Genomic DNA, 15540 nt, shown 5'->3' on the forward strand with positions numbered 1-15540 from the left:
AGGTGGACCACCAGCACGACTGGCACCCCAATTCAACTCAAAAGAGAAGATCTCAAACCAGTGGCCAGAGGCTGGCTGGATTTCATTGGGCGTTCCATACTGCCCACCAGCAACCGTTCTGAAGTCACCATTAAAAGAGCAGTAATGATTCACTGCATCATGTTGGGAAAAGAAGTAGAAGTCCATCAACTGATCTCATGTGAGCTATACAAAATAGCAAACAGGAATTCCAAGGACGCCAGATTGGCATATCCAAGCTTAATTTCTATGCTCTGCAAAGATGCCGGAGTAAAGATGGGAATAACAGAGTATATCCCAGTTGAGAGGCCAATCACTGGAATATCAATGGTCAGACAACAGCAACAAGATGATTCAGCCAAGAGGAGAGCACAGGAAGCCCTCCCAGAACTGCCTCAATTTGAATATTGGGGACATCTTGAGGCTTCTATTTCCAAATTGCAAGAAGCTATGGACCAAATAAAGGAAGAACAGAACAATCAAAGTAGCATGCTTTGCAAACTGCTTAAGGAACAGGAAGAGCAAGGGCGTGATCTAAGGGAGCTGAAGCGCCAAAAATTAATCCTTGAAAAGCACCCCACAGATTAGAGGAACATCTACTCCTCAAAACAATAGGTTGTTGAGTTCCAATTTTTCTGCTTTAACTTAGTGATAGTGTTATTATAGAAATTTACCTTAGGAGATATATAGTAGCAGTAATTAGTATATCTATTTTGATTTTATTTTCAATTAAGCTATAATTTATTTTTCTCATCATCATCAGGCATGAATAAAGTAGTAGATTTTTTTAGAATAAAGAAGTAATCTATATTTTTCGAGTTCTTAATAATAAAAATTATAATTAATTACATGTGGTGGCAATACTTTTTGTTTTCTGAATGAATGCTTGAACAATGCATAATTTTTATCTTGAATTTTATGAATATTGGCTCCTGAAAGAATGAGGAACACGAAAAATATTATTGATGATCTGAAAAATCATGAAATTGATTCTTGAAGCAAGAAAAAGCAGTCAAAAAAAATTTTGATCAAAAGGAATAAAAGCCAAACAGCCCTTAAAACCAAAAGGCAAGGGTGAAAAGGATCCAAGGCTTTGAGCATCAGTGGATAGGAGGGCCTAAGGAAATAGTTCCAGGCCTAAGCGGCTAAACCAAGCTGTCCCTAACCATGTGCTTGTGGCATGCAGGTCCAAGTTACAAACTTGAGACTGAGTGGTTAAAGTCGTGATCCAAGGCAAAAAGAGTGTGCTCAAGAGCTCTGGACACCTCTGACTGGGGACTCTAGCAAAGCTGAGTCACAATCTGAAAGGGTTCACCTAGTCATGTGTCTGTGGCATTTATGTATCTGGTGGTAATACTGGAAAACAAAGTGCTTAGGGCCACGGCCAAGACTCATAAAATAACTGTGTTCAAGAATCAACATACTACACTAGGAGAATCAATAATACTATCTGAATTCTGAGTTCCTATGGATGCCAATCATTCTGAATTTCAAATGATAAAGGGAGATGCCAAAACTGTTCAGAAACAAAAAGCTACAAGCCCCGCTCATCTAAATAAGAATCTGAGCTCCATTTAAAACTCTTAGATATTATTACTTCTTAATTTCTTTCATCCTATTTTATTTATCTAGTTGCTTGGGGACAAGCAATAGTTCAAGTTTGGTGTTGTGATGAGCGGATATTTTATACGCTTTTTGGGGGTAATTTCATGTAGATTTTAGCATGTTTTAATTAGTTTTTAGTTAAATATTATTAGTTTTTAGGCAAAAATCATATTTCTGGACTTTACTATGAGTTTGTGTATTTTTCTGTGATTTCAGGTATTTTCTGGCTGAAATTGAGGGAGCTGAGCAAAAATCTGAGTTAGGCTGAAAAAGGACTGCTGATGTTGTTGGATCCTGACCTCCCTGCACTCGAAATGGATTTTCTGGAGCTACAGGAGTCCAATTGGCGCGCTCTCAACGGCGTTGAAAAGTAGACATCCAGGGCATTCCAGCAATATATAATAGTCCATACTTTGCGCGAAGATAGACGACGTAACTTGGCGTTGAACGCCAAGTACATGCTGCTGTCTGGAGTTAAACGCCAGAAACACGTCATGATCCGGAGTTGAATGCCCAAAACACGTCATAACTTGGAGTTCAACTCCAAGAAAAGCCTCAGTTCGTGGATAGCTTTAGTCTCAGCCCCAGCACACACCAAGTGGGCCCCAGAAGTGGATTTCTGCACCAATTATCTTAGTTTACTCATTTTCTGTAAACCTAGGTTACTAGTTTACTATTTAAACAACTTTTGGAGACTTATTTTGTACCTCATGACATTTTCAGATCTGAATTACATACTTTTTGACGGCATGAGTCTCTAAACTCCATTGTTGGGGGTGAGGAGCTCTGCAGCGTCTCGATGAATTAATACAATTCCTTTGTTTTCCATTCAAACACGCTTGTTCTTATCTAAGATGTTCATTCGCGCTTAATTATGGAGAAGGTGATGATCCGTGACACTCATCACCTTCCTCAATCCATGAACGTGTGCCTGACAACCACCTCCGTTCTACATCAGATTGAATGAGTATCTCTTAGATTCATTACTCAGAATCTTCGTGGTATAAGCCGGATTGATAGCGGCATTCATGAGAATCCGGAAAGTCTAAACCTTGTCTGTGGTATTCCGAGTAGGATTCTGGGATTGAATGACTGTGACGAGCTTCAAACTCCTGAAGGATGGGCGTTAGTGACAGACGCAAAAGAATCAATGGATTCTATTCCAACCTGATTGAGAACCGACAGATGATTAGCCGTGCTGTGACAGAGCATAGGAACGTTTTCACTGAGAGGATGGGAAGTAGCCATTGACAACGGTGACACCCTACATAGAGCTTGCCATGGAAGGGACTTTGCGTGTGGAGAAGGATTTCAAGGAAGAGTTGAAATTCAGAGGACAAAGCATCTCCAAAACTCCAACATATTTCTCATTACTGCACAACAAGTAACGCTATTATTCTCTTTTATTTTTTCCAATCTAATAATTCCAACTGATAATTTTAATTAATATCCTGACTAAGAATAATAAGATAAACATAGCTTGCTTCAAACCAATAATCTCCATGGGATCGACCCTTACTCACGTAAGGTATTACTTGGACGACCCAGTGCACTTGCTAGTTAGTTGTGCGGATCACAAATTCGTGCACCACACACCTAACTTAAAAATTTTAAGATCAAAGCACAAAGAAGACTCAAGAACACCTTGAAGACTCACAAGAACAACAAGAACAAAAGATAGAACACCAAACTTAAAATTTTTAGAAAACCACAATAAAATTTTTGAAAATTAAAGAAAAATTAACAAGAGAACACCAAACTTAAAGTTTGGCGCAAGATTTAGTCAAAGAAAAATTATTTTTAAAAAGATTTTAAAAAGGAAAACTCAAAGGGGCAACTATTCCCAAGAAAATAGACACATTTAACAAATGCAAGGATTGAACAGATAAAAACTATTTTTTGATGACAAAAACACAAAGGACACCAAACTTAAAATATGCAACTAGACTCAATGAAAACTAACAATTAATGAAGAAAAATAATATTTTTGAAGAAAAAATTTTTTTAAAAGGAATAATAAAAGATGCAATTCTAGTGACTCTAAACCAAAAAGACAAATTTTTCCTAATCTAAGCAACAAGATTCACCGTCAGTTGTTCAAACTCAAACCCAGCAACGGCGGCAAAAACTTGGTGCACGAAAATTACACTCACACTATGTAATTCTGCACAACTAACCAGCAAGTGCACTGGGTCGTCCAAGTAATACCTTACGTGAGTAAGGGTCGAATCCCACGGAGATTGTTGGCTTGAAGCAAGCTATGGTTATCTTATTATTCTTAGTCAGGATACCAATAGGGTTCTTTAGTTTCAATTGTAAAAAGTGAAAGAGCATAAAATAAGTAATTGTTACGCAGTAATAGAGAATGTGTTGGAGTTTTGGAGATGCTTTGTCTTCTGAATCTCTGCTTTTCCCCTGTCTTCTTCTTCACGCACGTAAGGTTCTTCCTATGGCAAGCTGTGTGTTGGTGGATCACTGTTGTCAATTGCTACCATCCGTCCTCTCAGTGAAAATGGTCCAAATGCGCTGTCACTGCACGGCTAATCATCTGTCGGTTCTCGATCATGTCAGAATAGGATCCATTGATCCTTTTGCGTCTGTCACTACGCCCAACACTCACGAGTTTGAAGCTCGTCACAGTCATCCAATCCCTGAATCCTACTCGGAATACCACAGACAAGGTTTAGACTTTTCGGATTCTCAAGGATGCTGCCAATGGATTCTAGCATATACCATGAAGATTCTGATTAAGGAATCCAAGAGATATCCATTCAATCGAAGGTAGAACGGAGGTGGTTGTCAGGCACGCGTTCATAGACTGAGAATGGTGATGAGTGTCACGGATCATCACCTTCATCATGGTTAAGTACGAATAAACATCTTAAAGAGAAACAAGCGTGTTTGAATAGAAAACAGAAATAATTGCATTAATTCATCGAGACACTGCAGAGCTCCTCACCCCCAACAATGGAGTTTAGAGACTCGTGCTGTCAAAAAGTACAAAGTTCAGATCTAAAATGTCACGAGGTACAAAATAAGTCTCTAAAAGTTGTTTAAATACTAAACTAGTAACCTAGGTTTACAGAAAATGAGTAAACTAAGATAGATAGTGCAGAAATCCACTTCTGGGGCCCACTTGGTGTGTGCTGGGGCTGAGACATAAGCTTTTCACATGCCTGGGCTGTTTCTGGAGTTAAACGTCAGGTTGTAACCTGTTTCTGGCGTTTAACTCCAACTTACAGCCTGTTTCTGGCGTTCAACGCCAGAATGCAACATGGAACTGGCGTTAAACGCCAGTTTACGTCATTTATCTTCGTGCAAAGTATGGACTATTATATATTGCTGGAAAGCCATGGATGTCTACTTTCCAACACAATTGAGAGTGCGCCAATTGGACTCCTTTAGCTCCAAAAAATCCATTCCGAGTGCAGAGAGGTCAGAATCCAACAGCATCAGCAGTCCTTTTTCAGCCTGAATCAGATTTTTGCTCAGCTCCCTCAATTTCAGCCAGAAAATATCTAAAATCACAGAAAAACACACAAACTCATCGTAAAGTCCAGAAATATGAATTTTTCCTAAAAACTAATAAAAATATACTAAAAACTAACTAAAACATACTAAAATCTACATGAAATTATCCCCAAAAAGCGTATAAAATATCCGCTCATCAGTAATGAGAAAAGATTTTGGAGGGAAAAATCGCGTGTTAACTGACTGAAATGAAGGGATCAAAACACTTGATTTTTTCACTTTAAATGCCAATCAAGAAATAGGAGGAACAAAATCTGAAAATTGGAGGATGAGGCTGGGAGCTACTATACATCCCCGGAGGATATTAGCGAGTGGGCACAAAGATATTTTAACAAATCATTCACAACCAGCAACCTGGAAGATCCTACTCTGTATATGGAGGAATTGAAATGTAAATTGACACTTGGGATGAACAGAATTCTTACTCAACCAGTCACTAGAGAGGAGATCAAGAGGGTTATTTTTTTCAATTAATGCAGGGGCAGCCCCGAGTGAGGATGGTCTTATGGCAAACTTCTATCAATACTATTGTAATTGTATCAAAGGGGATGTTTACAAAATAATGAAAAGTTTCTTTGGGGGCAACTACATTCTAAAGGGTTTTAATCATACACAAATCTGCTTAATCTCTAAGGTGTCAAATGCCACTTCTATGAACTAGATTTGACTAGTCAATCTTAGTACGATCTTTTACAAAATCATATCAAATGTACTTGTTTATTGTCTAGAACCCTTTATGAATACAAAGTCACATGGAACCCATATATTTTGGGTCAGATTACGTTGGAAGAAGGATAGAAAATGCTCTATCATAACTACAAACTTTGACCAAATGACCTTCTACTCTTGAAACACAAGGGTTAAAATGACTTCGATGTGTGTCTCTTTCAAACCCGGTTTTACGTTCTGTCCCAAGGGGAGCCTAGCAACAAAGGGATCATATTGATTTCATCCAAACCTAGTCCTAGAGGGTGTCGCATGAAATCCAGCCAAATACGATGACGAAGAGTCTCTCCCCCAAACTCTCCTACACAACATCAGACTCGCACAGGTTGCATCAATATTCCTAGAAACGCAGCTGTGATGGAAGTGGCAGAGACATTTCGCTCCAACCACCCATTCTTTGTAATGCACATAACAAGAAGGTTATTAGCTAACCACTTCCTCGTGAGTCTATTCTATCACATACGATGTTTATATACACTTCCCAATATAAACCTGTTCCAGTATTGGTCCACATTGGTAGTAACTGGTTTTGTTTGTGGTCTTCTACTAACCAAATGTTCCACATTTTGGGGACGGCATTGGTGACAATGTGGCCGTCACTCTACACGCAAGGGATATCTCTGTTCAGACGGCCTATAGCAAATATGGAAGCAAGCAAAGGTGTAACTGTGGCTCCATCACAGGAGGTTGGGCAGAATTCATCTGGTTATGCAATCTCAGGGATGAACATTTGGGTATTTTTGAGATATTGATGACCAACCCAGACATGGTCCTCATGGTTCGGTTTGTTGATTATGAGCCTTTAAGGTTAGCAGGCCAGAGATGGATATTTTTTGGGATTAATGGTATTGCCTATAACTCATCATGTTTTTTGCTGTGAGAAGGATAAATGAACCTAATATGTTTTTTTGTTGTTATGCTTGGAACCCTGATTGCTATGTTATATTTTAGGTTATTTGTACATTGGCCATATCATTAGTATGAAATATTTCCTATGAACTCTATAATGCTACTTGATAATTTTAAATTGTTGCTTTGGTAAAACAAGATATCTAAAAATTCATAATATAGACTCTTGCATCATTGAGATCATATAGACTCTTAAATCATTGAGGTAACATATAACATATAGAGGTAGAATTTGATTTTCTCCCTACTTTATCAAAAATTCATAACCATGTCCACACCATAAGCATAACTAAATTATTTCATATCACACAATTCTAGCAAAACTATTTCACAAGGTTTGTTAATGCTAAGACAGATGAATGGATCAAGACAGACCTGCTGCTGCTTCCATTTGAATGATTGAGTCATGCAAAATCATAGGGGTTTGAGCTGAAGTATGGATTTCTCCAGGCCAGGTAAAGTAATTAATTCAATTAGCTATAAACTAGTAATTGTCAATTAACTAAACCATCAATGAACTAAATAGTAAATGAAGTAACATTCTTACCTCGAATGAGTCACCAATAGTTCCAGTATCATCTTTACTCTCAGTTCCATAATATGCTGTCCCATCTTGTGTATTCCTTTAGCTACTGTGGTTTAAATGTCAAGATAATCGATTATGGCCTATTTGGTGACAAAAACTACACCTCTTGATGCCTTTCACCGATATATGGTTTGCGTCCTTTCGTTGTCCCTTTGCATGCTGAGCCATTTGTGGGTCCCTAATGCACCCTTCTAGTTTGGGTGATTTCCTAACATCATTCCGACCTTCTAAATTTCCACAATCCTTTTTTTCTTTCAGCCGCAGGATCTTCCAACGAACTTTGTCTGTCATGTCAACAAATTTAGCATCGTTACCACATGACAATACACACATTTTCCTGCAAAGATCATTCAGCACCCAATTGCGATATGTAATCATTAAATCCCAACAAAATGGTCCCTTCTCCACAAATGCCTTCACTTTCGGGCGAGCTTTTTTCGACCAACAATGTAAAATAAGACTATCGGGTATATTGGTAAATTTCACATGTACAAGTACTGCTACAATGTGATCACACGATATACCCAGAGACTCCATCCTCAAGCAAGAGCACTTAAAAATGGAACTGTCACGACAATGAAATACTTGCCACTCTTTATGAGGTTTGCCTGACCAAGACACGGTATATACCTCACAACTTGGTGTGCAAGTACATGTGCAGACTTTGAGTGTACAAGTCTGCGAAAGCATCGGCCTAAATCGGAAGAAAACGTTCCTTGTGAGTTTGTTGGTAGCGGATCTCTCCAAATCACGCAGCAGACTCTATAGCAGTAGATCCTAAATCATAGACAACAGATCAGAGTGTGCTTCCTTAGACCTCATTTGGGATATGTAATGCATAAACTTTTCAACAAAGTCCCTCAAATTATGCCGCGAGTGCAAAAATTTACCAAGCACTGAATGCAATTCCTCACATCTAGACATTGTATGAAAACCCCCCAAAGAAATGGCCATGAATATGTGCAGTTGTTCACATCTTCCTCCTAGCACAAAGGTCGGAAGCTCATTGATTATCCAAAAGATCCAACGTAGTCACCATATTATACCAACAATCTTCAAACTCAGAAACCTCATAATCGAACAACATGCATTTCTAAAATTTAGAAGTGAGCGTTTGGGTTGCTTAGATTAGAAGTTGCATTCCTTAGCAGATGCCATTCACACAACTGATGATAAGCACCAAAAAACACCGCTTTGATTGCCTTTCTCATGGCTCCATGTCCGTCTATTTTGACACATCCATGTGCTTTACCCTTCATAGCCTCCAAGAACTGTTGAAGCAACCATGTGTACGTCTGCTCATTCTCACTTGCCACTAGCACAACAGCAAACACAATGGTTTGGTTATGGTGATATAAACCGGAGAATACAATCAGTTGGTATATATACTTGTTCTTTCGATATGTTGCATTAAATGCTATGACATCCCCAAATAGATGATAATCCAGTTGACTACAATTATCCGACCAAAACAGGTGTACAAGACAACCATCTTTATTAGCCAAATAACACACACAAACATTTCTAGATTCTCCCACGCTATTGATTCTAAAAATTTAAGGCAAGACATTGCATCCCCACCAATTAATATCCTTTGCTTGCATATCTGGTGATACATATCCCTCTTTAGAAAGAGAATGTTTTGCAAACTCCCAGCAGTGTACACAAAACTTGAATAAATCTGTGATGTTTTAATTCCAACTTTTAGCATCATGTTCATTTGATCAACGGTGGATGCATTCATCTTTCTATGCCCCCATAGCATACAAGTTAGTCTGTCATCCAATATCTCATGGTTGTGAGCTTCCTAAAAGTACAAGATTATCCATCTACCACTTCTGCATGCACATGAACACATATTTCCTCCTCACACCCGCATCTAATCTCAGGCTTTGGCTCACATTTATGTTGCTGGCCGTCATTATCGGATCCTATATCTTTGAATGCCTATCGAAAGCATACAAATTATTGTGGTGTCTTCTTGTTCTTTACATTTCACCGAATCTTATTCTTCTGAACAGCAAAATCATTCATTTCTGTGTACAAATTGTAAAACAAGAACACAACCGATCGATCCAGAAAATGGAACATCATAATGTCACTTGCAGTGATTTGTTTGAAATTAATACAGCCGAGCTCGGCTACACCGTTAACACCTCTTTCTTTCCAATTGTCATAGAAATTGTCACCGAAATACTCATGTGGATCTGAATCCTCCTCCCAAAAAATTGCATACTCAAAGGCATCACCACCAGTATAGAATCGTCACCTACATCCTCATCCGCACGACAATCTTGGTCAAAAGCAAAAAAAAGACCCATCCAAATGGTTCACTACCGATTCTTCCTCCAACCATGCCTATGCAGAACAAATTTTTAGAGTATACTCCTCTTACGAAAAAAAATTAAACATCCAAATACATAAAAATGAAATTTTGTGACAACATTATCATGACTTGATTTGCTCTAAATTCTTTCATGGATAAATCTGCATATAACAAAACGTTAAAAACATACTGAAGGTTACATTAATGAAATTGAACTTGTTTCCCTGAAATTGAAGAGTGAATCAATAACCTACCTGCCAGCGATAGAGACTCCATTGTTTGGATCCAATTAGGGTTTAACCATAAATTCAACATTTCACTGTAAGAAAAATCCTGAATACCGTCAGTTTTAGCGTCAAACGTTAGCAGCGGATTTACCGGTGAACTTATTAATAAATTCATCGCGTAAAAGAGTTATCGTCGGATTAAAATTTTTGACGGTAAATGAGTCGATAATAATTGGAGAAAAAACAAAAAAAATTGGCGCGGAGATTACCACGGGATTTACCGGTAGATTTGGTAACACTAATTAGTATAATGATGTGTTTTGGTCACTCACAAAGTGTTACTGTCGGATTTATCTGCTGATACATTTCATGGTAATCTTGCCCTAAATTTGAACTGCAAACCTTCTTTCCCCTTATTTTCGAATTAAACACACTCTCTCTAACCTACTCCTCTTTCTCTCCCCCCCCCCAGCAAACCACCTCCGGCAGCATCCTCTGCTAGCGTCGGCCACCACCAACAGCGTCCAAAGTGTGGACTCGGCTGGTGCTCCTTGCGTCACATTGGTCACTTTGTCACTGTTGCTCCTTCCTCCCTTCAGGTTAGTTGTCCTCCTTCCTCTTCTTATTATTTTTTTGCAATTTATTTAAAAAATCCTAATGCAGGTTTTTGAACTAATTTTCTATATTCTCTGTTGTAGGTTCTTGCATTAATTTTTTTTAATTCTATTAATTTTAGTTTAATTTAGTTTATGTTTGATTAGAATTTTAGTTTTAAATTTTGAATTAGTTTTATAGTTGGTTCAATGTGTTGAAACTTTTTAAGCACAAAAAGTTTTAAATAAAAAAATTCAAAAACTGGGAAAGCTAAGAGTTGAGTGAGAGAAACTTACTCCTATGAAAATTGGCTAGTAGGCTGTTTCAAGTCCTCCCATTGGTAGAGCCCAACACTTAATGATGTCTTATTAAATAAATAGTATTGGCCATGAACGCAGAATTTAGATCCTGAAATCTACTGATGAACCAACTTAAGACATGCATATATATGATTTCTAAACGAGTTAAGATTTGAAACGGCCTATATCTACACTACATGCATTTATGGTCAGTTTTTAATATTGAATAATACTATACATCCAAATCTTTTTATGAATCAAATTTAACCAAGTTAAACAATAAAATTTAGAATAATACTAATCATAACTTATATTATATTAGATTAACTTGGTCAAACATGATTAACAAAAAAAAGACTTAAATGTATATATAGTATTATCTTTTAATATTTTGTACGTTGATATATACTATACCATGCTAAGTTTAAACAACCTGAATACAAAGACGAAATAAAACATATAATAATAAGATTTTAACTGTTAAGATTATCATTAATATAAACTTTTAAATTTTTTACTTTAATAAATAATATATATTAGCTAATTAAGTGCTAGGTATATATATATATATATAATGTTTTTATAATTTTATTAGCTAAGTCCTAGTTAATAACTAACAGATAGTATTAATAAGTTAGAGCCAGTCTATCCCAAAATAAAAACATTACTTAATTATACTGGATATTCAATTATTAGCCAATGAAAATACTAAATATAATACGAGAATTAGTGGAATATATTATATGATCAATTGTGGTGAGTGGTGACAACCAAGTAGTCCACACGTATTTGTTTCCAATATAATCCATAAATAATGATCAATTAGATTGAGAGGAAAAAGGAAAGACAAGAAAATCTTAAAATGGAGTTGCTTAACCACATGAACAAGAGGAGCTACAATGGCAACGGCAAACAATCAATATCATAATCAAGAGTTCAAGACACGGTTTTTTTACTTTTTCTTTTAGCAATAATGTTCATTCCCTTGATGAGCAGCCCTGAAACTGGTGCTTTATCTTTATGTTGTTGTTCTGTCCCTAAAATTAACCTACACAACATGGCTCTATCCTCCTATTTATTTGTCTAAATTATTGACTTGTGACTTGTCATCTTCTACATACATGTTCCATATTCACTTAGCTCCTCACTTGTTTTCTTCTATCTTAGCTTCAACTCAATAATAATAATTATGTTCCATCCATGTAGTATATCGACATAATACGTGAATAATATTGAATTAGCATATTGATGAGATATCGAGTATGAATCTATTACTATACATTAATGAACGAGTGGCCTGTGTGTAAAATCATGTAACAGGTAAATGTTTCTTTAATTTTCCTATCTCTAAATTTGAATAGATAAAAATTTTAACAAATTTTGTTTAATACAAACTAGTTTGATATATATTTTTTTCCCAACAAATTATATCTTGTAGTATTTTTATGTTTTTATTTAAAGACGTTTACTTAGTACTATTTTCTATTAGAACAAGAAATATTTCTTTTACTTTTTCCTTCATACTGCCTTTCTTGACAGAAAAATAAACATAGTTGCATAATGCATGTTTCTATAAAGAGACTGTTGTTAGAGGAGTCTAAGAACAAGTTCAACGGTTCAGTTCTATTATATTTTTTCTGACATATGAAGAGGAACCAACCATCGGAGAGAAGAGAAAAAGAGTCTCTGTACAATTTTTGAGAAAAGATAGTCCTCTAAATGAGAATTTGTATTGTCAAATAATAACTTGTCACATGACAAATTATTATAAAAATAACAATGCTAGGGAACAAAAAGGGTATTAGCAAAAAATCAGTCAAATATCTTTAGGTGAATTCAAAATCTTTACGAGTTAATATATATAGATGTTTCTTCTATTAAGTATCAGAATGTTTCTTTTTCATACTAAATGGATGTTCTTTTATATATTTTTCGAATTTTTTTATATTAGAAATGTGAATGTCTCTATTTCTTTAAGAATTTCATAATTTTTTTAAATTTTATAGATATTTATTAATTATTTTTGCTAAAATATAACTGGATATTTCTTTTTTTAAGTATTAGGATGTTTTTTTTCATATTAAATAAATATTTTTTTATATTTATGTAATTGTTCAAAGACTCCTTTTGGCTAAGATCAAGTGTGTAGATTACAGTCTCTTTAATCATCAAAACATCACTTAATATTCCAAAACGCAGAGAACAACATCATGATCACGTGGATAACTTCGAGAACTTGAATCTTCGCGCGACGCACCAGATTGTGGAGTCCTGGTCACGCGCTACGCGCGTGCTGCTCAAGTGTTGTTGAGTCGGTGGAAGGAAGAAGGTTCGAGAAGGCCGCGAGGGATTGCTACGTAGTGGAGTGGATCTGGAAGCTTCTAACGGAGATCGAGGAGCTTCACTTATTGATGGATCCAAACGATTTGATGAAGCTGAAGAAGCAGATCGAGATTCGGTGTTTCGGTGATACGGCGGCATTTTGCTTCCGGTCGAAGGAGCTAGTGAAGGTGACGAAGATGTGTAGGGAGATGAAGAGGATGGTGCCGGAGATATTGGAGGTGAAGGTTGATCCGAAGGGAGATTCGGGGATAGTGGAGGCCGCGATGAGGGTTTATGCGGAAAAAAAGGAGAGTATGGTGGAGGTGTTGCAAGCGATGCAGGGAATAGAGGCGGCGATGAAGAGATTCTTCTTCGGTTACAAGCAGGTTGTGGCAGCAGTGATGGGGAGTGCGGAGGCTGGTGGGAATCGAGTTGGTTCCGACGACTCGCTGATAGAAGAGGAGTGGGTCGCGGTGGGGAGACGGAGAGGGCCTGACGATGAGAGAGAGGGGTCTGTGTGTGTGATTGTTGGAGGTGGGTAGGTTAATGTGAGAGAGAAGATGAACGATTTTATAGGTTTTAATTAGGTTTACTTAATCTTTTAAATTTTTTAAATTTTGAATTTAAAAAATTTAAAATTAATTAATTATTAATATAAATTAATATGATTTTATTTAGTTTTTGGCTGGTAACCTCTTGTTTCTATATACTTTTTCTAAAAATAAATAATTATATAAAATTTGAATTAATTAAATAATTATATCTCTATTTAATTAATAATTTATATCAATTATTTAAATAATAATTAATTAAATAATTAAATTATAACCAATTTATTAATAATTATAATAATTAATTATATTAAATAATTAAATTTTTATTTAATTAATGATTTATATTAATTATTTATATCATAATTAATATTGAATATTATTTATATTATTATATTAAATTATAATTAATTAAATTTATTTACATAAATAAATAAATTTAACTTTTACACCTTACAAAATAATTTTTGGTTGGATTGGTTAATTTTATTTATAAAATTTAAAATGCTAACCACATTATTAAAATTAGCCGTTGGAAACTAGCCATTATTATGTTTCTGTTATTATTAATAAATTAATATTTTATTACTCTATATATACAACTTACATACACTTCTATTCTCACACTTTCTTCTACTCTTCTTCATCTTCTTTCAAGTTTACGAAATCAAAGTTCTGTTAATATTATTTTTTGTTCAAGAAAATGGATCCCAACCAACTTAACTCTTTTTTTCAATTATTTACAAAAAAATGGATCCCAACCAACAAAAAAATAGATCCCAACCAATCTCAAACCTCAAACTCTCAAATTCTAAATCAAAACTTCTCACACTACCAAATACATTTCAAAATCCAAATCCACAAAATCTTCCTAATTTCAATTTTCAAACTCCTTATAATAATTAATTTCCTATATTCCAACCTCAAAATCAAAATTTACAAACACCATATTTTTCATTTTCATCCATATTTAACCCCTCTATCGGAAATGTTACTCCAACATCCTTGCCATTTCCAACTCAACTCAGTGCATCAAGACATAACTTATCTGGTGTTTGTGGCTCTTCTAACCTATTCTCTCATACTCCGGTATAATCTAGTCCATATTCGCAATATTCAGATTTTAACAATCCTCGTGGATTAGATGCTATTGACCTCAATGATGATGATATTGAAAATCGGAAACAAGATAGTATTCAACACTGGCATTGGAAGGAGGATGAGATGTTGATCAGTGTATAGTTAAATGTTTCAACTAACCCTATAGCTGGTACCAATCAAAAGAGCGAAATATTTTGGAGTCGAATTTATAGCTACTGTGTAGAATCGCTGACATGACAAGGGGGTAGTTTCATGTAAGAAACGATGGTATAAAATCAACAAGGCTGTTGTACAATTTGCTGGTTGCTACGATCAAGCTAGTCGAAACATAAGGAATGGTTTGAACGCTGAATATATAAAGGAGTTGGCCTATAAACTTTATTCCACAAATTATGGTAAAAAATTTACTTTTGAGAGGCATTAGAATATGCTTCGTTTGGAGTAAAAATAGAGAAGTCAACTACCTACACAAAGTGGAGGCTCAAAGAGAACTAAGATTAGTGTAACTGGAGCATACTCATCCTCATCAAATTCAGAAATACCATTGGCTGACGAAACCGATGTGGACTCTCCCGTTCGCCCACAAAGATCAAAGAAGAGCAAGAAAAAATATAAGAAAAAAGCATAAATGTCTAAAGATCTTAGCAAAAAGAATCATCGATTGTTAAAAAACTATCTCTCATGGAAGATATTAAGAATATTAGAGAAAAGAAACTAATGGATATGAAAAAAGAAAGAGAAGCGG

At 35.7% G+C, this 15540-nt stretch overlaps 1 pseudogene; it reads left to right on the forward strand.

The window, feature by feature from the left end:
* Positions 1-11720: 11720 nt before the first annotated feature.
* Positions 11721-14936, forward strand: LOC130939596 (nematode resistance protein-like HSPRO2; annotated as a pseudogene).
* The last annotated feature ends 604 nt before the right edge of the window (positions 14937-15540 follow it).

This window comes from Arachis stenosperma, chromosome 7 (assembly GCF_014773155.1).
Source record: "Arachis stenosperma cultivar V10309 chromosome 7, arast.V10309.gnm1.PFL2, whole genome shotgun sequence".
Lineage (NCBI taxonomy): Eukaryota > Viridiplantae > Streptophyta > Magnoliopsida > Fabales > Fabaceae > Arachis > Arachis stenosperma.